This window comes from Plecotus auritus (genome assembly GCF_963455305.1).
Source record: "Plecotus auritus genome assembly, chromosome: 7".
In the NCBI taxonomy this organism is placed as follows: domain Eukaryota; kingdom Metazoa; phylum Chordata; class Mammalia; order Chiroptera; family Vespertilionidae; genus Plecotus; species Plecotus auritus.
The window spans coordinates 30,103,863-30,127,883 of record NC_137774.1 but is presented as its reverse complement, the minus strand read 5'-3'; the positions used below and the strand labels follow the sequence as shown (position 1 = coordinate 30,127,883).

The following is a 24,021-nucleotide window of genomic DNA, read 5'->3' as shown; positions in this document are numbered from 1 at the left end:
GTTTCCCGTGTATTGGCCATTTGAAAGGTCTCTATGCACAACACTTGCTACTTCCTCTCTGACAATGTGGGTTGACTTCTCCTTTTTGGGGTTTGCCAAAAACAAACACTACCTACCACTTGCCAAGAAAGCAAAGGGAAAATGAATGTACTTGTCAGGATAGGACATAGTCCTGCAGGCCCTCTGGTATTCCAGCTGTCTGGTGATCTATCTTGGCCTCCACAGACTCTCCTTTCCTGTCCCTGCTGGGCAGCTGTTCATAGGTCCAGAAGAGAAGATCATTGCAGGACTCAGCCAAACAATAAATCAAAAATAGAGTTTTAATTATTTGAAAACATGAGGACTACACTTGTCCAACTGGATGACTTCGCAAGAAAGTGTCTTACTATTTTAGAGTTGTTATTGTTTTATGATTTTAGGGAAGTGCCACTCAAAATGACCATTTCTTAGGCTCATTGAATGGTCTGACCATTGTTCATCATTTACTAAGGGACTGGACTAATGGTTGGACTTCAGGCATGGCCAGAAGGAGGAAAGAGCCTATGCTTGGCTATTTTTTGACTTGGTCATGACCAAAGTGAGGGAACAGGTGGCTAACAGGTAGTTATAAGAGGACAGTTAGAATCTTGTGTTGTCTGAACCCATCAAAAGATAAAGCCATCAAAGACAGGGACAACGGGGAGCCCCTGAGGACACTGGTGATGGTAAGTCATATGAGAAGAGTAGGGTTTGAAAAAAAACAATGTAAAAATGGCTATCATTTTCTTTACCTTGTTCCTCACCTGGGGGAAGGTCCCTCGGTCACCTCACTCAGGGGCTCTCCCTCAAGATTTGATTCAGCAAATCATGCTGAGTAATACATTATAGGCCCCTTGAAAAAGAACTTGGTTGGGAGGAAGGGAGAGTCCCTGGCCTGGAGGTGACAAGGTTAGGGAAATGGATTAGTGTATTTTGGGGAGAAGAAATTTACCTGGGGTAAGAAACTATCCCCTCCCCAAAGATGTTTAAAATGTTCACAGTTCCTTTTTTGGCCCCCTCAAAAGGGACATTTATTCAGAGGAAAAAGAAAAAGAAAACAACAACAATGTCAAGATGTCCATCCCTTGGCTCCTTTCTCTGTTCCCTCCTCCTTCCCCCCTCAGCCCTTTAGGATTGAACCCTGGTTGGAGTAAACAGCAGGGCTGCCCCACAGGTGAGTCAGTACCATGGTTTAAGTACTGTCTCACCACTTACTAAATGAATTTGGGAACCTCATTTTGCCTCTCTTAGCACGAATCCTATGCTTGCCTCCTCCACTGAATTATCGGCCTCAATAAAAGTTGAATTTAATATAAAACCCTTCCCCTTATGATCCTTCAGCCTTAAGGCCTGCTGCTAAAGAACTGGTTTTGCATCTGACAGAAAGCCCACGGTTCACCAGGTTCCCGGTGGGCTCAGCATCTGCTCATCAATTTATGGTCGTTCAAGCTTTGACTATGCAGACAAGGAGATCTTAAGTAGGATGTAGACATGGATACATGAATTACAGTGTTACTTGAGTAACATATGAAACAGGTTGCTACCATCTTTGGAAACCTACCTTGGCGAGGAAGTCTTCTGTACCTCCTTTTATTCCATGGCATTGTAAATTGGAAACAGTGGGTGCTTCCCCCAAATGATCACACCTTTTTCCAGTCTCTTATTCCCTTCGGAGAGCTCATCTGAGCCTGCCACATGTCAGCATGTGTGCAAAACAACATTATGGAGAAAAGGGATTGGATGAATCATAAAATCTCACAGGGCATTGGAAAAAGCCCAGGATAAATGGGCTTTGAATAAAATAAATGCCACCAAAACCCCCACATAAATGAGGCATGACATTGCCTGCAAACGGATGATCCTGGTACCCTGCTAGAAATGTTAAACTCTCAGATGGCTTCCCCTCTGTTTCTTTTCAGCTGATCCTTACAAAACTTGTGCGATAGTGACTTCACTCACCATTGAACTCAGGTGACACCTGAACTCAGCCCATTGTTGAAAAGTAGACTGGGAAGTTGAGTCACTGGGGACTTGAAGGCCCCTGTTATGTTTACCCCTATAGCCCTAGCACCTAGTAGGTCTCAGTAAGTGTTTTTTGGCATGTTACTAAATGGGGAAGGAGAGCTCTTCTGCCTAAGAGAGGCTAAGACCCATCAGCAGGAATCTTAAGGGGTTAAATATGTGCAGGTGAAGATGAACTTGGGTTTCCCAGACTTTTAAGGAGGCAATGAAGTGGGCTTTGAAACCAGACAGGCTGGAGTGTGGTTCTCAGCTCTGGAATATTATAAGCATGTGATCTCTGAGCCCTGGTTTTTCATCATTGAGATGATTATAATAATACTAATATTTATAATAACAAGAATAATAATTATAATCAATTGCACCTTCATGGCATTATTTCAAAGACTGAACGAATAATAATGCACCCAGAGTGACCAGAATACAATAGACACTATACAAATGTTTGTTCTCACTCATTCTCTCCCCAACTCTTTCAGTGACTGTTCTGATTCTACTAGTCCAACTTTTTGCTCCAACATCAAGGTCCATTGGGGCAAAGGTAGGTTTACAGTTGTTCTGATGGAAAATAATACAAAAAATTAATAAGTAATAATACAAGATTAAACTCCATTTCATAGACTCACAACTGTAAACCTACTTTTGCCTACCCCTGCATATTGTGTCTCTGGGGAAGTTTTTTGAAACCCAGTCAGTTCATCTTCCCTTTGATGTGAGAAAAGCAGAATCAGACAGAAACCTTTTTTTTTTTTTTTAGCCTACTTGCCATTCATACGGGGTGCTTGCTCACCCTTTTATCTTTTGTTGAAATCAAAATCTTTTATGGCTGATGAGTATGCTGGTGCGATGCTAACTGGGCTTCGGTTGTGAGGCTGTTTCCCAACCCCACTCCCCCCCAAACCTCTGTACCTCCTCCCCGCATCTGTCTTCACATTTCTGAGTACAGATGAAAAGCCTGGCGCTGTTAGCTGGGCACCACTGCAGCCAGCCAGCCAGTGTTTACTGGGTGCCCACAGGGTGACGGCATCGCCCTGGGTACCCCTGCCCTAATCCTGGCTCCCAACAGTGCCCCAGGGCTGCGTGGGCCTGGGGCACAGCCACTGAGATGATCAGGTTTGGTGAATAGTTCCCAGGAGCATGAAGTGGCCTGGAGTTTAGGATTTTAAGGGGGCCGGAGAGGAATGAGGTTTCAGTGGGTAGAATTCGAAAGGAGGAGAGATTGCAGAAACAGCTGCTCTAAATGCAAGAAAGAGCTTCCAATAAGTGCAGTTTATACTGTTGTCCTTGCTGAGTGGCAGGAACACCCACTCTCATGCGTTCTGTAATTGATACACGAAGAAAGAATATTGCCATAATAAACGACAGCCTTAGGGTGGGGGATGTGTTGAGATTATCTGGCCCTGCCTACTTACTTTCTACTTCAGGAAACAGTTTCCCATATATAGGGTGTCCCCCCAAAATGTATACACACTTAATAGCTGATAGCTCAATTTTGAAAATGAAAAGTATTTGAACACTGCCTTTATAATTATTCAAAATGTGTGTATACAATTTTGGGGGGACACCCCCTAGTTGGGGTATGCCCTTTTAAATAACGTGAACACAGGGAGTGAAGTTTTCTCTGTCAACAATGGCTTTGCCAACAAGATGGGTTAAAATCCCCATTGTTTGGATGAGATACAAAAGCCCCATTGTGTCTGGATTAAACGCCATTCCCCAATTTAATTTGCCTAATTAAATTTCACTCACCCCAAACCTGGAAATCAAGACAGGTTTGAAGTATTGGGGTCAAGGATTGTGGGTGAATTTTCCCTTCCTTTTGTTTCCTCAGAATATTATTATGACGTCTGTGTAATGCACATAAACAATCACCTGCTCTCTCAAAGAATGAAGGCTTGCCATTGAAAAGACAATGTCAGGGAGAATACAGGGAGGGGCTAGAGTAGGGTTACAGTTGTAAATATGCGAAGCACAGAGTTTACTCTTGTATTGTTATTTATTAATTATTGCACTATTTTCCATATGAACAGCTGTAAACCTACTTTTGCCCCACGCTGTCCCTTCTTCAGCTGAGAATAAAAGTAAATCATGCCTATCTCTGAAGACCCAGAGAAAATTCCATCTCTTCCATGAAATTCCTCTTAAACATCTCTGTGCTTCTTCAGTGCCTGGCACACAGGTGTAAGCCTACCGGTCACTCAGTAAATATTATTTAAAGATAAAGGGCATAGGAATAGCTGGTAATAACTATAACCATTTCCACTGTTGAGGGTCTACCAGGAGCCAGCACTGGGGGGGAACAGTTTTAGTCATCATCTCGGATCCTCCTGATAGCCCAACAAGGAAGGGGTTATATCCCATTTTACAGATGGTCAGGCTGAGGCGCAAACAGATGAAGTATTCAACTTCCCACAGTTAGTAAGGCCACACAGTAGTAAGAGACAGGAATGGAACTTGATTCCTGGTTTCCTGGACTCCAAAAGCCCTGCTCCATGTGGAGATCACAGCGGCTTCTGCAAGGGGCAGGATGCATGTGGCCAGCGATGTGCTCCTCTGTGACCCACCCACACAGGCCAAGGATTCATGGGCAGGCCAGAGCCCCTTTGAAAAGAGCCTTTGAATAACTCAGAGAAAGCACCAGTCAATCAGTCTAGTTTATTAGGTTCCCATTGCTCTGGGAAATGCATTAATTGAATGCACATCTTCCCCCTTCTGAGCTTCACCAAATGTCAAGGTTTCATCAGCATGAGCCATGCTTTTTCAGGGAGGGACATGTGCACTGCTGTGCAGCACATCAACAAGGAGAGGGAGTGCTTTCTTAGGAGCCCCCCACGCAAGGCCAGGAGCACAGCCCTTCTGGGTGTGTCCATGCAAGTGGGAGTACACTCGTGGGAGGTACCCAGTAGGCGCTCGCTGGGAGGAAGAATGATTTTTTGTTTTCTCTCTCCTTCCCTAGCATCAAAGAGGGTATGTTTGCTCATCAGGAGGGAGCCTTTCTCTCTTGCACTTTATCGTTTCTCCCTATTCATTCTGCATGTCTGTCCCTCAGGGTTGAGTTGAAGAAAGATGCTGATGGTCAGCTAGCTGTATCTGGTTCAGAGTTTGTTTCTACATCTGTTTTCATGTACCTGTTCATTCATTCATTGGTTTGTTTTTTCATTCATTCATTCATTCTTTATAGCGTGCCTACCTTTTGCTGGGCACTATGTCCTTTGTTGAAGATAGAGAGATAAGAAAGACAGGGATCTTAAACAATTTTGGGATGAGTGTAAAAATAAAAGTGATGTGCAGAAGGACACAATGACACCTTCCGTGGGAGCCCCCCAAGGCGCCTTTAACCCTGTGTGGGAGTGGAAGTGGTGATGCTGGAGGGACAAGGGGCATAGAGGAGTCTTCAGAGATGAGGTGGCATCTGAAATGCATCTTAAAGGGGAAGCAGGATTGGATAGGCAGACAAGCAGGCCAAGGGGATTCGAGTGAACTGCTATGCAAAGGCCCAAAGATGCAAAGGAACACGTTGTTTGCAGAGAAGTAGCTGGCAAGCTCCTCTTTTGGTTTCTGTTTATGTAAACCTGAGGCATCCTTTAAGATCCAGCACAAGTTCCACTTTATGTAAGAGGCTGTCCTAGACCGCTCCAGGAAACACCCTGGCCTCCTATGGAAATAACCCTAAAGACTTATTTGTCTACATGTAAACGAACATCTAGTGCCTTGTGGTGTTACTTAACTTACCAATGTATGTCTATTTTTTTCCTAACTATACTGCTAGCTCTTGGAAAGCACGGAGCATATCCTACATATATTGTTTCCTTATAATGACAAGCATAGCACAGAGTACTGAGAAATATTTAGTATGTACCAGGAATGAGCCAGAAAAAGACTTAGAGATTTTCCAGAGAACTGCCCTCGTTTGACAGATGAGAGGCCTGGAAAGAGGAAATGAGTCGGCCATATTTATGAAACCATTTGGTGGGATTAGAACCCGGGTCTTGTTGAATATATGGGTGGGTGGATGGATATCATGGGTGTGTGACATACGTCAATTGCAGCCTTATCTCAATGTCATCCCCTTTTCAGCCATTGGCTAGGCCTCTTCACCCTTCTCTCTGGTGCCCCCACACTCTTTAGGGGGAGGGGGGCTTTTATTTCTAGAAGCTGAGACTCATCCTAAATGGACTATCTTCCAACAGAGCCTGCAAAGGACACCTCTCACAGAGCAGCTGGCATTGGGAGGAAGGGGAGGAGGAGGGGGGAGGGCACATCATCTCCTGCTTTCACTTTCAATTCTTCAGAAAGACAGGTCTTCCCCTTGTCTTTGGCAAGTGTTTTCAGAGTAATAATCAGCTGTGGAGGAGGAGGAGTAGCCCACTCATTTTTAATGAACCCAAATTAATGAGATGTCACAATGATAGTGATTTTTTAAAACTTTTAAATGAAGTTTCTCTTGTCTCACAGCCTTTGAGTTGGAAAATCGTCATGAACGTGGTTGGCTGCAGGCGATGCCCAGGAATGGCCTGATCGCATACAGTGGTTTCTAAGCTGTTACTTTTTGCAGCTATGCCCCAGGAAGTGGGCATTTTAAAAATCAAAATGAGAGGATAATGATATTCCCTTATGTTTGTAAAGAGCTACTTGCAAAGTACCTTGCACTTGGCAAACACTGTATTTGCTACATTTATTTGTAAGCTGTCTTTATTGAGTTGACAATGTGTCTATCTTATTTACTTATTGAATAATGTTTATTGAGCTCCTGTTACCATTCTAAAGATAGAGGTACAGCAGTGAAAAAGAAGACAGTGTCCCTGATATTGCAGTTTGCCTTTTTCAAAATTTTTTTTTAAAATTTTGTAATAATTTCAGAAGCATTGGAAAGATAGTACAGTGTGTTTAGACCTTTCATCCATCTTCCTTTAGTGCAAACATCTTATAAACTGTGGTACTTTTATCAACACTGCACATTTATCATTACCACAACACTGTTAACTAATGAGAGACTATGCTGAGACTCTATCCATTTTTCTGCTATGGACCTTTCTCTGTTCCAGGACCAAGGCAGGATCCCAAATTCATTTAATTGTTCTCTCCTCAGTCTCCTCTAATCTGTGGTAGTTCTTCATTCTTTCCTGATCATTTTTTTTTTTTCAACAGAAAATTCTGAGAAACTGCAAGCCATTTTTCAATTTTTAGTAGTAACTAATGTTCTAACCAATTTCGTTTATCTTTTCAAAGAACTAGATCTTAGTTTCATTGATCTTCTCTATTGTTTATTTCTTTTTTGTTGTTGTTTGTTTTTGTGTATGTGTTTTAATCTTAACACTTTTGAAGGGCGCTTATCAGACATTTTGTACAATGTCCCTCAGTTTGGGTTTGTCTGGTATTCTCATAATAGTAGGATTATGGATTTTTGGATGCATATTACAAAGGTAAAGTGACACTCTCATTATATCATACTTGGGTACCTAATATCCACATGATATCCCTGGAGATATTAACCTTGAGCACTTCGTTCAGGATTCTCCTCTCGAGAACTACTATTTCCCCTTTCCATCCTCTATTCTTTGGAAGCAAGTCACTAAGTCCTGCCCACACCCAAGAGAAGAGGAATTAGTGGAGTTGCTTTTTAATGAAAAGGCATAGAATATATTCTAGTTAATGGATAAACAGGAAAAATTATCAGTGAGTGATAAATGCTGAGCAGAGAATTAAAACAGGGTGATATGATTGTGAATGACTGGGTGGTTAGGGACACTTTCAGCTAAGATCTGAGTAACAAGGAGTCAGGCATGAAAGGGCCAAGGGGAAGAGAGAACAGCTACTAATGCGGAAACAAGCTTGTCATTATCACACCATGTCACTCCCCTCCAATGACTCCTCCTCCGGCCAGAAAGCCAAAGTCCTCATATTGGCCCGGCAAACCAGCAAATCTGCCCTTCCCCACCCTGCTTCTGACCTTATGCCCCTTCTGATCCACCCCACTGACAACCTCAAATGCAAACTTCCTACTCAGGCCTTGACACTGGCTGCTCCTTCTGGGAAAATTCTCTTCTTCCACCTTCCTTCAGGTCCAGCTCCCTCACCTTCTTTAGGTTTTGCTCAAATGCCATCTTTTCAGTGATGTCTACCTTGACCTTCTTGTTAAAAATAGCAGCATGCTCTCACTGCTGGTACCTTCAAGTTGCTTAACCTGCTCTCTTTTTCTGCATTAACTTTAACTTGACACACACACACACACACACACACACACACACACACACACACACAGACACACCCCAGACCCAGTGAGTAAGTAGGTGCCCCATCAATAGGAAAATCAACAACCAGGGTAGAGGAAAGTCCCTGGTGTGTAATCATGGCTTGGGCATTTTCTTTACCTAACTAGGCCTGCATGACAAGCCAATAGGCAACTGTGCGTGACTCTAGGCAACTGTGTGTGACTCTGGTTTCCACCTCCTTACTGCTGCTTCTCCCCCGCCCCCTGGCCCCCCTGCCTACCCCTCTTTCTGATTGACAGTTATCACTGCCAAGTTTACCAAGCAATCAACCCTCTTTCCTTGCTTCAGACACTGCCACCTACAGTTCAGGCAAGAGTGAATTCTCATGCTCTCTCTTCATTTGCTGGTGACTGAATGCCCCCACCAGCCTATGCATGAGAAAACTATTTGGAGGAGAAACTGACATTGTGAGTGGAAGTTTCCGGTATTTCTAAAATAAATATAATTCAGGATTTCTAGCACTTTCTTTACAGTCAACATGTTGGTCCACCTCTTGTTTACCCACCAACTCTCCAGCCCCCTGCAGCCCTCTCTGGGAGCATTCCAGTGGGACAGACAAACCTGACCTGTCAGTCACCACGCAGCATGGCAGAGAGGGATGCCTCTATAGACCAGAAAGGAGAACGAAGAACTGCAGCTGGCATGTGTGGTTCTGTATCATATCATTTTCTGCTAAATCTCATAAATGTCTGTCTTCTACAATGATGTGGATCCTGAGGTGATATTTCTTTTCAGAAAACACCTTTAAGGAGAAATAAATCTTGAATAGACATCTCTCTCAAGTGGCCAAAGAATCAGGACAGGAGATGTATCAGTGAGCCATAAGTTGGTACCATTATTATTTCCATTTTGTGGATGAGGAAACTGAGGCAGCGATGGGTTAATAACCTGCCCAAGGCTAGTGCTAGCAGTAGAGCCAATATGTGGTCTGGGTGTGCTCATAACCCCAGGTCAGCAGCATTAGTGCAGAGATTGTGTCTCCCTCCTGGAATAGAAGCTTCCCGAGGACAGAGACTGTGCATTACTCATATTTGAACCTAAAGGCTGGCAAAGCAATCTGCACAGCAGAAACTCAACTCTGTATCTATGAGGAATAAACAGAATTCATTAAACAGAGTTTGGAGATTATTCACTATTTTGGATTAGTCATTCTTCTGTTTCCTTGATGAGGAAGTTATTAGACACACTGGGTAGACTCTGTCAAGCCTCCTGATGGGAGGATATATTCTCCTGAGTCAGATTCTCTTTCTGAACTTGTTGGTCATTATTTCCTAGCAGAAATGTTTTGTAAATCTGGCCAGAAAATCAACAGGGACTTAAGTAAGGTTAAAGGGATTAACGTGTATTTGCAATGAAGCGAATCACACTATACCTAAGGAAATAGTTGGTTTTATAAATGGAACCCTGATCCCCAGCTCTTATCTCAAGTAAACATTCCTTTTCCTTTAAAAAAAGACATTGAATACATGCCAGTATGGAAAAAAATGCATCTTTAATATTAAAGGTCCACTGTTACTGAACTTTACTTATAATTAAAACGAGCACCAAAATTAAATAATATAACCTGCAATGTTGATCAAGCTCAGCCTCTGCCCCAGAAAGCCGTGTGTTTATAACCTGTTGGCATTTTCAAAACATTAATAATGAGAACTACCCCAGTGGGACTATCCCAGATTTCAATATTCAAAAGGTTTTTGGAGAGTGTCCTACATCGGGGATTCTGAAAAACTTATGTCACCACAAGGACAGGGTAAGTTTTTGGGGTGTTGCAGTGCATTGGAAGGGTGGGATACTACACACAGTTGTCCTAGACTGACCACCTGTGCTCATAGGAGATGCTCTCTGACTGACACCAGGGAGCCGGCGGGATTGGCTGCACAGCATGGCTCACACCGACAGGTTTAATACTGAGAAAGCAACAATGGTGCCTAGTCAATGAATAATCATGAACAACAGAAACAATTCTTTTTCTTCTTTTCTCTGACATCTAGAAACTGACAGTGAGACAAGAGGTGGGGACATGTCTAAAGGCCCAATGATTATGTTAGAAATGTTCCCCTTTTTTGCAGGAGGAGTCTTTTTTAACTATTCGATTCCAATGTTAGACCACATCTACTTCCAGGTTCACATTTTGTGTGTGTGTGTCCGTCATCTTATTAGCCTGGGACTGGAGAAGAAAACAGATGGAGAGGAAAGGGGCCGGAAGCAAACATTTTTGACATCCTTTTTGCCAGACATGGTGCTAAAATTCTCAACCTCATACTCTCTCATTGTATCCAAACAACAGCCCTTTGAGGTTGATATTGTTATCGCCAATTTTCTCATTTATTAGAGGGCACACAATAAGTGGCAGTGCTGGCATTTGAATGCATTTGCTTGATGCCAAGCCCTAAGCGACTTTTCTGAGCCCACCCTGTGGTTTATGCATTGGCAGAAAGGAGGTGGGGGGCGCGCAGTGCCAGCAGCCAGAAAGACGGATGCCAAGATTGAGATGTGCCACTGATGGCCCTGCGATGAGTAAGATTGTTGTGACAATCACAAGATGCTAAATTCTTTGAGTGCACATTATGGATTGACTACAGTTATTCTTTCTATTAACAAGTGATATTTCTATTTGTCTTGGATGCTCTCACCCTATTTCCATCATATTCATATTTTTCTTTCAAGATCCTACTCATGTCAGAAAGCCTTCTCCAACATTGAGCCAAATGTGCCAACAGCACTGAAGATAGTAGATTCTGTCAGGCTAACCAGAAAAGAACAACCTATCTTCCCCACCATAGCAGACATTTTTGGGGTGTCCACAAGACAATGCCTTGCCTTCTCCATATGACTACTCCCTTCACCATAGAAACAGGTCCCCTAAGACCTGTTTATCTCTACAACCCCAGCCACATGCATAGTTGATTGGGTTAGAGAGGACATCAGATCTTGGTTGGAAAAAAATCAAATTCCTTTTTGGAGAATTTGGAATTGGAATAAAGAGCCAGCCAGCCAGTCAGTCCAGAATGATCTTGATCCAAATGGACACAAACTGGAGAGCCTAAGAGGGGGCTACTTATGCCCTCCATGTGCACAGAGAGTCAGCAGGTCAGCTTTTGGAGTGAGTGAGAATAAAGCAGCCTTGCAGAGACAGGAAACGGAGCAGAAGTACTTCCTGGGGTCGTGACCTTGTTTCAGTTCTGGCTTCTGGCCCCTTTGGTGGCCCAGTCTCCCCTGAGTCCTGTAACATATCCCAGAGGTCTTGCAGTAAATTCCCCTTGTAGCTTAACCTAGCTTGAATGAGTTTCTGTTATTTACACCCCAAACCAATATACCTAAGATGCCCTGGGAATTTTTGTTGAATTGTACTCACTGAATACAGCTTTTCTATCAGAGAGATAGAGATAACACTCCCCGTTCTGCCCCCCAGTTGTCGTATGCTCCAGGAAATTAAATGAATTAAAACCAAGGGCTGGTTGATTCCATTGAAAGACAGGCCATGCCTTGCTGTCATTCCATCTCATTTCCAGTTTGACAAGGCAGGTGTGGTGAAAAGCTGACAGGCACTCAGAAGAGAGAGGCCAGCAGGAGGGGGTGACAAGCTAGACAGGGCATGAAAGGGGCTTGTTTTGTTCTGTGTGCTTTGGAATCAACTTGCTCTTTAATTAAAGGGAAAATCACCCTCCAGCTAGTAAAAACACCCCTAAGAAAATTAAAATAATGCAAACCAAGCTAAATGAATATCCCAGAAGCGGCACTAGGGCTTGGTGGGACTGAGTGGATGCCCCCAAGGTTTTCAAAGCAAAGCCTGCAACTGCTTTTTGGAGCCAAAACACTCTCCCTTTTGTTTGAAGGCAAAGGAGGCTAAATGCCCACACACCAAGAGGGATTTACAGAGGAGTTTAAGGTGACAGATTCATCTTTGCCGTCCTGGCTCTCCGAAGACCAGAACTGAAACAAAGCCTAAGTGGATAATGATGATAATTCCTGGGGTTTCTTCCTAGGGGTGCTCAGTGTACAGAAATCACTCACATTGTAATCAAAATATGCAAAACAAAATGGTTCAAGGGGAACCAGAGTTTCTAGAAAACACCTTACTAACCACAGGAGCATTTTACCTGGGAAGTAGCTGAAGGAGTGATGGAGGTAGGATGCATGCCTGCATGTGTGCCTATAGTGTGCTGGTGGTGGCGGGGCATGAGTAGGAAGTGCAATATTTTTAAGCATAACAAGTCAGAGTTACATACCCAAAGTGAGCAGAGCAATCTGAGCTTTAATTTGTGGCACCACAACAAAGGATTTAATTTCCCAAGTTTTTATCCTGAAGGAGGTAGGATGGTGGCTATTTATAAGTATATACTTCATCGTTGGGGCACCTCTTCAATATAACAAAAAAGGTTTCCTTGCAGATCAATGTTTCTGGCTCTTCTGATATAGCACAGTGACCCTCAATCAATGTTCATCTGTGATGATAAAATGATGCAGGAAATATTTTACTTCCATGGGCCTCTTGGTGCTATAAGGGCCCTAAATGAGCTACTCCAATCCTTTCATTTTTTTTTTTTTCTGGATGAGGGGAAGGAGATCCAGAGAGCTTACATTGTTTGCTTAAGGTCATCTGGACCTACTATAACTATATGATTCACTGTGCCAACGAGGGCACTTTTGAGAGTAAAAGGAGGTGCCCTTACAATGACATCAGGACCAATGGGTCCAACCTGGACTGTCCCCGGAAAACTGGAGCGTGTGAGCATCCTATTCAGACAGCTCAAGGCTTTGCCCAGACTCATGGGGAATGAGAAAATACTCTACTTGCTGGTGCCCTTTGCAAGGAGTTGTTACCTGGGGACTGGAAGGGTGCTCCCAGGAGGCCAGGAAGGGGAGTGAACTTCCTTGTATGTGCTCAAGCTGATGAATTTCTCCACAATTTTAGGTGGTTTCAGTGCTTGTGTGAGTAATTACAAAAGGCCATTCTGAGGAGGACAAACACTGACCAGTGGATGGTGCCTTTTGCAAACAAAAAGGACACTTCCTCCAGGCAGCCCTACTCCAGGGAGTATTGACAGTGATAAGAAAATGGCCACCAGAAAAGGGCCCCAGGCTCATCTTTGTAGAGTAAAGGTATTTGGAACCAACTCACAGTGGTGGTGGGATGTATAAGAATTTCACCCCTTGCATAGACGCCACTCTAGATTCTTGCTCGATGTGGATGGAGGATTGAAATGCTGACCCTGGAAGAGAGAGCTGGAAGACGCACGCTGCTGCCGGGAAAGCTGCCATGTTCTGAGCACGTTACATGTATTGGTCCTCTTAACCCTCAAAACAGCCCTATAGGGGGAACCATTCTGTATCCTGATAGCAATGATAGTTATGCAAATCTGTACATGTGTTATAGGTTCAGAGAACTATATGCCAAAGGAAAAAAGTTATAATGTATGATAATTTAAGAGATAAAGTAAGAAAAAAAAAAAAGACTACATACTGTAGGAGTCCATTGATTGAAATACGAGAAAAAGCAAAACTATAGTGATGGCAGGTCGGGGGTTGCCAGGGGTCAGGTTGCCAGAGGGCACTGACTGCCGAGGGACATGGGGGCACTTCTCAGGGTGATGAAAGTGTCCTAGGTCATGGTTCTAGAGGTGGTTACATGAAAACAGTTAAAATTGCTGAATTTTATTATATAGAAACTTTTCCCCAATAAAACTGAGGAAAACCGCCTGAGAGCCTGGGGATCCCTGTTCGTCTCATCCTATTGTTACCGGGAAATGCCCGGTTGGGCTCGGGCTCCCTGTTGCTGTGTCCAGTAAATGGAGGCAGGGTTGAATCACATAAGGCGTTTACTGAGAAGGCTAGCCAACCAAGAAGACAGGGCGCTTACACTATTAATGAGGAAACTGAGACACACGCAGGTAGAGTAACTTGCTCAAGGTCACAGCTGGTAAGTGATGGAGCCAGGATGCAAATATAGGAATAAGTAACGAGCTATCTTAACCTCTGCAATTAACCACTGCTCTTGCTGGTGGGTTCCGGCTGCTCACCTGGGCAGGGGGACGTATCAGCCCTAGCGGGGCAGGTGCAATAGGCAGGAAATTCGTGATCCTCACAGAGGACCTCACAGAAACAGCAGTTGTCTGGGGGCGCCATTTGGGTCCATCACGGCTCTTTCCTGAAGCAGACACAATTATTTGATCTGAAAAAGAAACTGGTGCAGGGCATTGAGTCTTGACACAGAGATCTGGTGATCTCTGGGCCTGCCCCGTTTTCCCGGCTGGGAGTGTGATTTAAAACCTCCCAGCTCAGCTCATTTTGCCAAATAGCTCCTGCAGGATTCATTTTTCAAGGCTCAATCCAGAAATTTCTAGCTCAGCAAATAGACCCAAAGCAAGGAAATGCATTCACCCAAGTTACCTCTGAGTTAAGGTATATAGTTTCTCATGCTTTGCAGAGGGAAAGGAATGTGTTTATATGCAAGCAAATGTACAGATATACCATACCTTGCTTATTACATTTCAAAGAAGTAACAGAAAAAGCAGCTGGGTATGTAACTTCCATCTGACAGGAGAAGGTGCATGAAGCTGCAGTCCTCAGCAGGCACACACTGCCATAGTTCACATTCATAAGGTTCATGCAGAATGGGGAGGGAATCGACTTACGCATTCTAAGCAGATACTTAGAGGCAGAACCAGAGAGGTCAGGTGACTTATCTAAGGTCACTCAGCACTTAGCTGGAGTCAGTGACCTGGGTTCAAATCCTAGCTCTTTCCCATGCCAACCATGTGACTAATGGCTTATTCTTTAACTTCTCCAAGTTTCTTTTCCTCACATGTAAAATGGTACCAATTAGTTTTAGCTCATATGGTTTCTATGAAGATTGGGTGTGATGAGGCACTGATCACAATGCCTGAGACATAGTACATGCTCAATAAATGAGAGCTGAAGGTAGTAATCATATTAGTACATTGTGATTATCTTTACATGTATGAGCCGACTTTGGACTAGATGAACTCCAAGGTTTAGGCTGACTAATAACGGACGTGTCCAGCACTTTATAGCTCAAAAAAAGCCCAATCACAGGAGTGTTTTCTTTGCACAATCACCGCATCACATATATAAGATTGGCATTATTAGTCCCATATCAGTTTAAAAGCTCAAGGAGGGCTTATCCAATTCTGCTCTCACTGAGATCACATTGGTCTTACTGAGATCACACAGCCAGCAAGAGACAGAACAGGGTCTTGAAGTCAGATCTTCTAAGTCAAAATGTTGATGCCTGCCCAGTGGCCGAGTGGTTGACTCTTAAGCCAATATCCAATCCCTATGATGTGCTTGTCTCTATGTCCCTGAAGCCCTCTTCCAGGCCAACCCAACTACTGTTCTTGGAGATTGCATCTAAGAAGCTGATCCAATGAATAACCATGAGAGCCATCCTAGAGTTGCCCTTTAACTGCTGAATGGGTATAGATTTATAGAGGCCAACTCTGGCTGGTATTTGGGAACGGATAATTACCTTCACTTACTATATCCTAGGCTGCTTCAGCTAAATATTTACTGCCCAGAATTCTGCCCTTTCCAATGAATTCTGAACAAGAGCATGCCACAGGCAACTAAGTGGCATAATTCATTTGGGGCGATCATAAATCTAAGGCTTCCACTAGAAATGATGCAAAAAAAAATTAATGGAACATGAAATCAAGTAAATGGAATTGAGTACAGTAATTAGTTCATATTTTAATCCTCAGGTCTGTTTATTATCCGTCAACTGGCGAGCAATTAAGCTGGCACCATTGAGATGATTAGCTTTGTTTCAGCAAAAGTTTATCGATATGTCAGAGCAAATGAATCTGGGGGTTTTAAATGGCTTTATTTTGAATTGTATAGCAGCACATCCATGGAGCGGCTAGACATCTAATGACTTAATTTTGTAAGATTATTATCTAGATTACTTATATTTAATATTACTGAGCTGTTCTAGATGATTATTGGGGAGAGTGTGGGGGGGGGGAGGGAGTCAAACTATAAGAAAAGCAGCTTATAATAATAGATTCTTAATACAATAGTATGATTTTGCCTTTTCATATTGAGAGCAAATAAAGGATCTTTAAGGCATTTCACTTTCTACCTCAGTCTTCCAATCGTTAATTTCCACATTTGTTGCAGGCAGGCACTATTATGGTTCTCTCATTGGTGGTATTTTTGTTTGGGGGTGCTTTGGTGACTTCTAAGTCCATTTCCCCAAGGACACTCATCAGTGCCCATGTGTGTAAAATACTATGTCAATGTCTTTTAGTTTTTGAGGCTATATAAACACCCTTGTGATGGTGCTCTGCCCATGAAGACAGGAAATCTGAATATTAGGCTACACCTGCTTTACAAGGCAACTAGAACAGGTGACCTAAAATGGCCTTTTGAATCTTGGAATTTAATGTAATTTACAATTTTTATTTGAAAAATTAAAAATTCCAAACTCAAAGTCAGGAAAGTTGGGTTCTGGTCCTAATTCTGCCACTGAATCTCGGTGACTTTGGGCAGGTCTCTTGCCTTTTCTGGAACCTGATTTTTCCTTTTGTACAGTAAGTGGGTTGGACGAGATGACCTCAATGGGGCCTCCGACACTGACACTTCAGATGGAGGCTTCAAGCAGACTTGTTCTTTCCAATTGCAGGTCTATTTCTTGAAGTGGGAGATATGGTCTTTGGGGGAACCTCTACAAATTTTAATGAACTGCTGACATTGGTAGTGAATGGATTATGCTTACTTCACACCTTCTTTTCCAATTTGATTTTATTCCTGTGGCTTTGGAAATGGATTAAAAAAAAAAAGTACAGCTAGCTCGCAGAAGTGTTAGAAGCAGTACCTAACTGCAGTGTCATTGGTTACTAAATAAAGGAAGACCCATTCGACACCTGTAAAGCTGTAACAGTGATGGTCTCCATGGTAACAGTTAGGTTCTAGGATGAGCCTTGATTAAGTTCCAGTTAATGCCTGTCTGTAATATAACACCTCCTTCCCTGCTTAGGACGAGCACTAGGAGGAGGTCAGAGTCAAGTGGAGGAGGATGGTGCCGGTGATAACGCCATCCTGGTGGGACCAGGTCAGCACTATGATACAGGTTAGGATGAAGTCAACGGGATAATGAGCTGACCTCAGCAAGCTGTCTTCTCTCTTAGGCTGCCCCACGGTGTCCATCTAAAACTGGCAATGCACGAAGCTGCTGACTTGATCGGGCAGTCCTTCTCCAGAAGTAATTATAAAAATGTCCAAAGGGAAAACTTCCTATCCTTAGATCAGAGTCATCACCTGCTCACTGGTATCGTCATAATCTGCCCTACCATCATCTGGGCTTCTGACTTGTTTGCTTTGCTTCTGGAAGGCCAGTTTGCTCCAGAGGAGGACTGGGGAGGACTGGCTCCTGGAATCTGGAACTTTGGCTCTTAGCATTGGCAAAGACCAGGTCCCTGGTCTGACCCTTGGAGTAATTCCAGGAAATGAGGACTCTAAATGAATAAGTTGCATTGCTCCTCCCAGCTACCTTGAAGAATTTGCTTAACTGTATTTGTAAATAATTTAACATAAAATGCCTAGGACTTCTGTTAATATCGACATTACCTTGACTAGGTTTGCCATTATGACAACATAATTTAATTACTGATATACCGGACATAATTTAGGCAATCTGAAAGCTACAGTCTTTCAAAACTATCTTCCCTTACTCACTCAATCTCTTTGTTCAACAGTATACTAGTATACCAAGTGCGTAAAACATATATGGAAAAGTATTAAAAAGCACAGCCTACTCTGTGATTATAGGGAGTTACCAGTCTGGGCTGACAGGATTCTCTGCTAGATTGTTGACTCCTTAAAGGCAGGCTCCAAGGTCTACGGGTCTTTATTTCCCCACTGGGCTAGGGCCCAGCATAGGTGAACAGTCATTATTAAGGGGCTTGTGGATAAACCTTGGCCTATGTTAAGCAAAGTTGTGAATCCGAAGACCTGAGATAAGTCCAACCTCAAATACTTATTGTCTGGATGGTCTTGGGCCTCAGTTTCCCCAGGTAAGAAGAAGACAATACTAAGGGCAACCTCACTGATCTAGTGTTTACTGGTTAACTGGGAGAATATATATCATTGTTCTTTAGATTTCATTCAGGGTGAAAGCCAAGTCCATACAAAGTCCATGCAAAGAGGTTATGGTCTGCGGCAGTCCTGGCCCCAGTCACCTCTCTCTGACCTCTCACACCCTATTGCTACAGATGTGTTCTTGCTGCTCCTGCTCTTCCTAGAATGCTCACAGCTCTTCCCCACTTCAAAGCCATGGTCCTTGCTGTTGCTTCTGCCGGCAATGTCCTCCCCCTAGACATCCCCATGGCAACCTCACGAATATCATCCTCACATTGAGACTAAAACCAACCACCCTATTTACACTTGTAACTTACTACCTCCATTCCTCATCCTCTGATACCCTCTACGTTGATCTATTTCTTTTCCCAAAGCATTTATCCTATTCTAACTTACCATATCATTTATCATGTCTATTATTTGTCTACCCTCACTGGCCTGAAAGTACCTTACAGGCAGACTTTATTTTATTCACTACACAGCATGTGGTAGGCACTCAACTCGTATTTGTTAACTGAATGAATGAACGAATGAAAGTCAGTTGCAAAGCATGTAAACAGTGGCCAGGCTGTCTATTTCCTGTATAGTCCATGCTTCTTTGGGCAGGAAGCTGGGCTGTGGAAATAGCACACTGCAGAAGCACAGCTGTCATGTGAAGAGTGGATCACATAAACAGCGGGCTCTGGCTGGTGGGGTTTGGAGAACAGCTTCCCAAGCATGGTAGCCACATGAAGTGGCTGGTGCAATTCTCAGTGCCCCGCCTTACCCCTTTGAAAAGAAGAACTTAAGGGAGGTTTTTAAAATGAATATTTTCAATTTACCTCAAATAAGAAAGATTCTTCTTGTCTGGCCTCACTACTGCAACTTAATCCACAGGCATGATTCTTTTCAAATATTATCTTCTGCATGGTTAATGTATTTGTTTCTTTTCATAAACACCCTACTTTATACTGGACATTAATCTAAATACTTAGACATGATTAGCAAGCTAAGGGTCTTACTTATTAAAAACAGTTAATTTTCCCTTCTTAAAAACATTGAGACATTTGAATCCCTGAATATGCTCATTTATCACCAACCCCCAACAAGGCATTCAGGAGTTCTCCGTGTAGGACATGAATAATTTTTATAAAAACGCAGTTGCTGACTGTGTCGTACATCCACGCAGCTTTATAAAACAAAGCAAATGATTACCATCAATTACAATAACATCACTAGACAAGACGGCAATTAATCTAAGCTCTTCAGGACTGCTGCACTGTGCCAAGGAAAACGCTTGGCATTAATGGACTTATCACGATCAGCAATGATAGATGGGGCAGATGGCTATGTGATTAGTCATTGTCAACAAAATAAACACATGCTTTGTGGCTTGAAGTGTCTACCTGGGTCCTCTCAGTCGATAGCCAAAAACAAAGGCCAAAGGTAGCTATGACGATAGCACAAAATAAAAATACAATGTTAACCTACAGGATGGGAAATATTTACTTTAACTGGGGCTAACCATCAGTGGAATAGGATTGGAGAACATTTTCTTTAAGGAAATCATGGACTGTGTAGAATTTCAGCATTAGAAGGCGCATTAAAGCTAAAAGGATGTGAGTCACTTTTATGAAGTCCTCAAATTCCATTCCATGTTTAATAATTCTGGTGATGGGAATTTGCTAGTGTCAGAGGTAAACTCATTCCATTGATTGATAGCTTTCATAGTTAGAACATATATTTAGCCAAACTCCATTTTCCTGGAATTTTCACCCATTGATTCCAGTTCTTTGCCTCATACCACAAAGAAAATGCCAAACTCTTCTTGCTCACTACAGCCCTTTAGGTCTCTCAAAGGCCAAATGCCTATCCAACTGCTTTCCATATGACATTGTTTTGGTGCTTCCAACATCCTGATTTCTGGCACCTAAGCCTACAGCAGTTTACAGACCAGCCATACAAAGACCACTCACACTGAGATAGAGGGGCTTGGAAAGAAATGGGATACAGCTGATGTGGTCTACTGAGGGCAAGGTCTAACTGTACTTCTGCTGAGGCTAATGCTCAAGTTTGCCTTGGAGCAATGGATGTGTGTGGCTACCATGCTTGGGAAGCTGTTCTCCAAACCCCACCAGTCTAGAAAGCACACAGCTTTGCTCTTTCCAGAGGGCATTACCTCTGGGTGCTCCTTCTTCATTTTTGTGCTGTATGGCTTTCCTAAGTCCCCATTGTTTAAAAAACTGGGATAATTTAGAGTCTGAGCTGAAATTGGCCCAGTGGTCACTAACCGAAATCTCTTGGGGGAATTTGTACAAATGTGCACACCTGGACCCCACTCCTGGAGACTGATTCAGTTGCTGTGGGAGAAGAACTCAAATGTAAATATTTTGACAATGATTCCCAGTTAATGCTGATTTGCAAACGCTTTCTTCATCGAGAACGCTTAAGAATGCACTATTGAGGGAGTGCTTCACAAATCTTATTATCAGACTCTCATGGGAACTTTTAAAATACGATTCCCTGGAGTGTCTGATACCTGTGGTCTGGGTAGGTCTAGGAAAATGAACTCATTGACTGATCAAATTGTTATATGCTTTCCTTAAGGATTTTGGAAGCATTCATTTATTCAAAATTGTAGTTCATATATCAATTACAGAGCCCCCTTATTATATATTGAAGAAACAAGCAACTCTAAGGAATTCTACAATGTAAAGATTTTTAGCCAAGTAAACATCTACATTTTTCATTCATTCTTTAAATAAGTTCTTTCATAAATTCATTTTTACTCTGAGGCAATCTTGTGCTAGGCACTGGAATGTAACAGGACAATGAAAGAGGGAAAAAAAAGAAATAACAGCAATCAAATAAATGAGCAAGTAACTCAACAAATAAAATGATCAGAACTCTTTAAAATAACATGTGTTTTTAAAAGGATGAGTTTATCTGATTTTGAATATTTTCTAATTCAGATTGGCAGTCTCTAGTCATTCTTAATTCATGAGTCGTTGCCCTACTCTAGTTTAAGATCTGCAACTAGGGATTTTTGCATTACAGTGCCTTTGGCAGACTTCTCTAATTAATCCTAGAATTTCTGCTACACATTCTAGAAGGAGACCCATATTCCTGCTCAACCCTGCCCTCTATGCAGCCATTACTAACTGAAGATGTATGAAATCTATGCAAATCTTCCTCCATACTCAGTGCTCTGACTCATCTGGTGCCTTTGTTGTCCCTCATTTCTTGCTTTATCTTTGTTGTCTATCAACCATTGAATACTAGTGCTCCTCACATTTGGAATCCCTGTTAATTTTCAAAGTAACCTGGAGAGCTGTCGAACTCAGCCTTAGAAAGATCAAATAGCCATCTCAAGATCACACAATTAGTGTATATCAAAGCAGGAGGTACAAACTCAGGTTCTTTGACTCCAAACATGATGCTTTTAAAATTGTTCTGCATTGCCCCTCTTCTCAGCCCAGTTTAAAGGTGAGGCGTCTTCTGATCCCTTCAAGTAAAATTTGCCAACTCTTCTTTGAGTTGGCCAGAGCCTTTGTACACCTTGATTACAGTGTGACATTATACTTGAGTGATTTGAATATAGCACCCTTTGAGCTCCTCTGTGATAGGAGCTCTGTGGTTTTATTTGTTTTAATCTCTGTATTCCTGGTAATGAGCAGAATGCCTAGGAAGGTTCTCAATTGATGCATCAAAATGTCCATTCTACCCAAAGCAATCTATAGATTCAATGCACTCCCCATTAAAATACCAACAGCATATTTCACAGACCTAGAACGAGCTCTCCAAAAATTCATCTGGAATAAAAAAAAGACCCTGAATAGCTGCAGCAATCCTGAGAAAGAAGAACAAAGTAGGTGGGATCTCAATACCAGATATCAAGCTGTATTACAAAGCCACTGTTCTCAAAACTGCCTGGTACTGGCACAAGAACAGACATATAGATCAATGGAATAGAATAGAGAACCCAGAAATCGACCCAAACCACTATGCCCAATTAATATTCGACAAAGGAGGCATGAACATAAAATGGAGTCAAGACAGTCTCTTCAATAAATGGTGTTGGGAAAATTGGACAGATACATGCAAAAAAATGAAACTAGACCACCAACTTACACCATACACAAAAATAAACTCAAAATGGATAAAGGACTTAAACATAAGATGGGAAACCATAAAAATACTAGAGGAATCCACAGGCAGCAAAATCTCAGATATATGCCGAAGGAACTTCTTCACTGATACTGCTCCTAGGGCAATGGAAACTAAAGAGAAAATAAACAAATGGGACTACATCAAAATAAAAAGCTTTTGCACAGCAAAAGAAACCATCAACAAAACAACAAGAAACCCCACTGTATGGGAGAACATATTTGCCAATGTTATCACTGATAAGGGTTTAATCTCCAACATTTACAGGGAACTCATACAACTCAACAAAAGGAAGATAAACAATCCAATCAAGAAATGGGCAACGGATCTAAATAGAAACTTTTTGAAAGAAGACAGAAGGAAGGCCAAGAGACATGAAAACATGCTCAAAGTCACTAATTATCCGAGAGATGCAAATCAAAAGGACAATGCGGTACCATTTCACACCTGTCAGAATGGCTATCATCAACAAATCAATAAATGACAAATGTTGGTGAGGATGCAGAGAAAAAGGAACCCTGGTGCACTGCTGGTTGGAATGCAGATTGGTGCAGCCACTGTGGAGAACAATATGGAGTTTCCTCAAAAAACTAAAAATGGAACTCCCATTTGACCCAGTAATACCACTTCTAGGAATATATCCCAAGAAAACAGAAACACCAATCAGAAAGGATATATGCACCCCTATGTTCATAGCAGCACAATTCACCATAGCTAAGATTTGGAAACAGCCTAAGTGCCCATCAGCAGATGAGTGGATTAAAAAACTGTGGTACATCTACACAATGGAATACTACGCTGAGCTAAAAAAGAAAGAAGGAATTCCTACCATTTGCAACAACATGGATGGAACTGGAGAGCATTATGCTAAGTGAAATAAGACAGTCAGAGAAAGATAAGTATCACATGATCTCACTCATTTGTGGAATATAATGAACAACATAAACTGATGAACAAAAACAGTTCCAGAGACAGAGAAACATCGATCAGACCATCAAACCTCGGAGGGAAGGTAGGGAAGGGTGGGGATAAGGGGGAGAGATCAACCAAAGGACTTGTATGCATGCATATGGGCCTAACCAATGGACACAGACAACAGGGGGGTGAGGGCATGAGTGGGGGAGTGGGGGGTAATAGGGGAAGAAGGACACATATGTAACACCTTAATAAAGAAATTTTAAAAAAATCTGGCCATTAAGGTGGTGCATTTCTTTCTCAGTGTATGGCCTTAACGATATCAAAAACAATGTCAGGTTTAAACATGTTCTTGATTAAAACCACTTAAAAATACCAAGTTGGTAATGAGATACATACTTTTGTTATTTTAGAGCCTTCTTGACATCAGTTATTGAGGACTCTTAAACAGAAACCTTGTTACAGGATATTTAGCATGTAAAACCCCCGGCCCCTTGTTGATAACCACCCTCAAGTGCAAGAGAGGTCAAAGAGGTCAAATAAAACACATCCT

The 24,021-nt window shown here is 42.4% G+C and overlaps 1 protein-coding gene across 2 annotated transcripts in view; it reads right to left on the bottom strand.

The window, feature by feature from the left end:
* The window catches only part of CA10 (carbonic anhydrase 10), a 387,282-nt gene that overhangs the window by 63,183 nt on the left and 300,078 nt on the right, over nt 1–24,021 (bottom strand). The gene's annotated exons all lie outside the window — the stretch shown is intronic.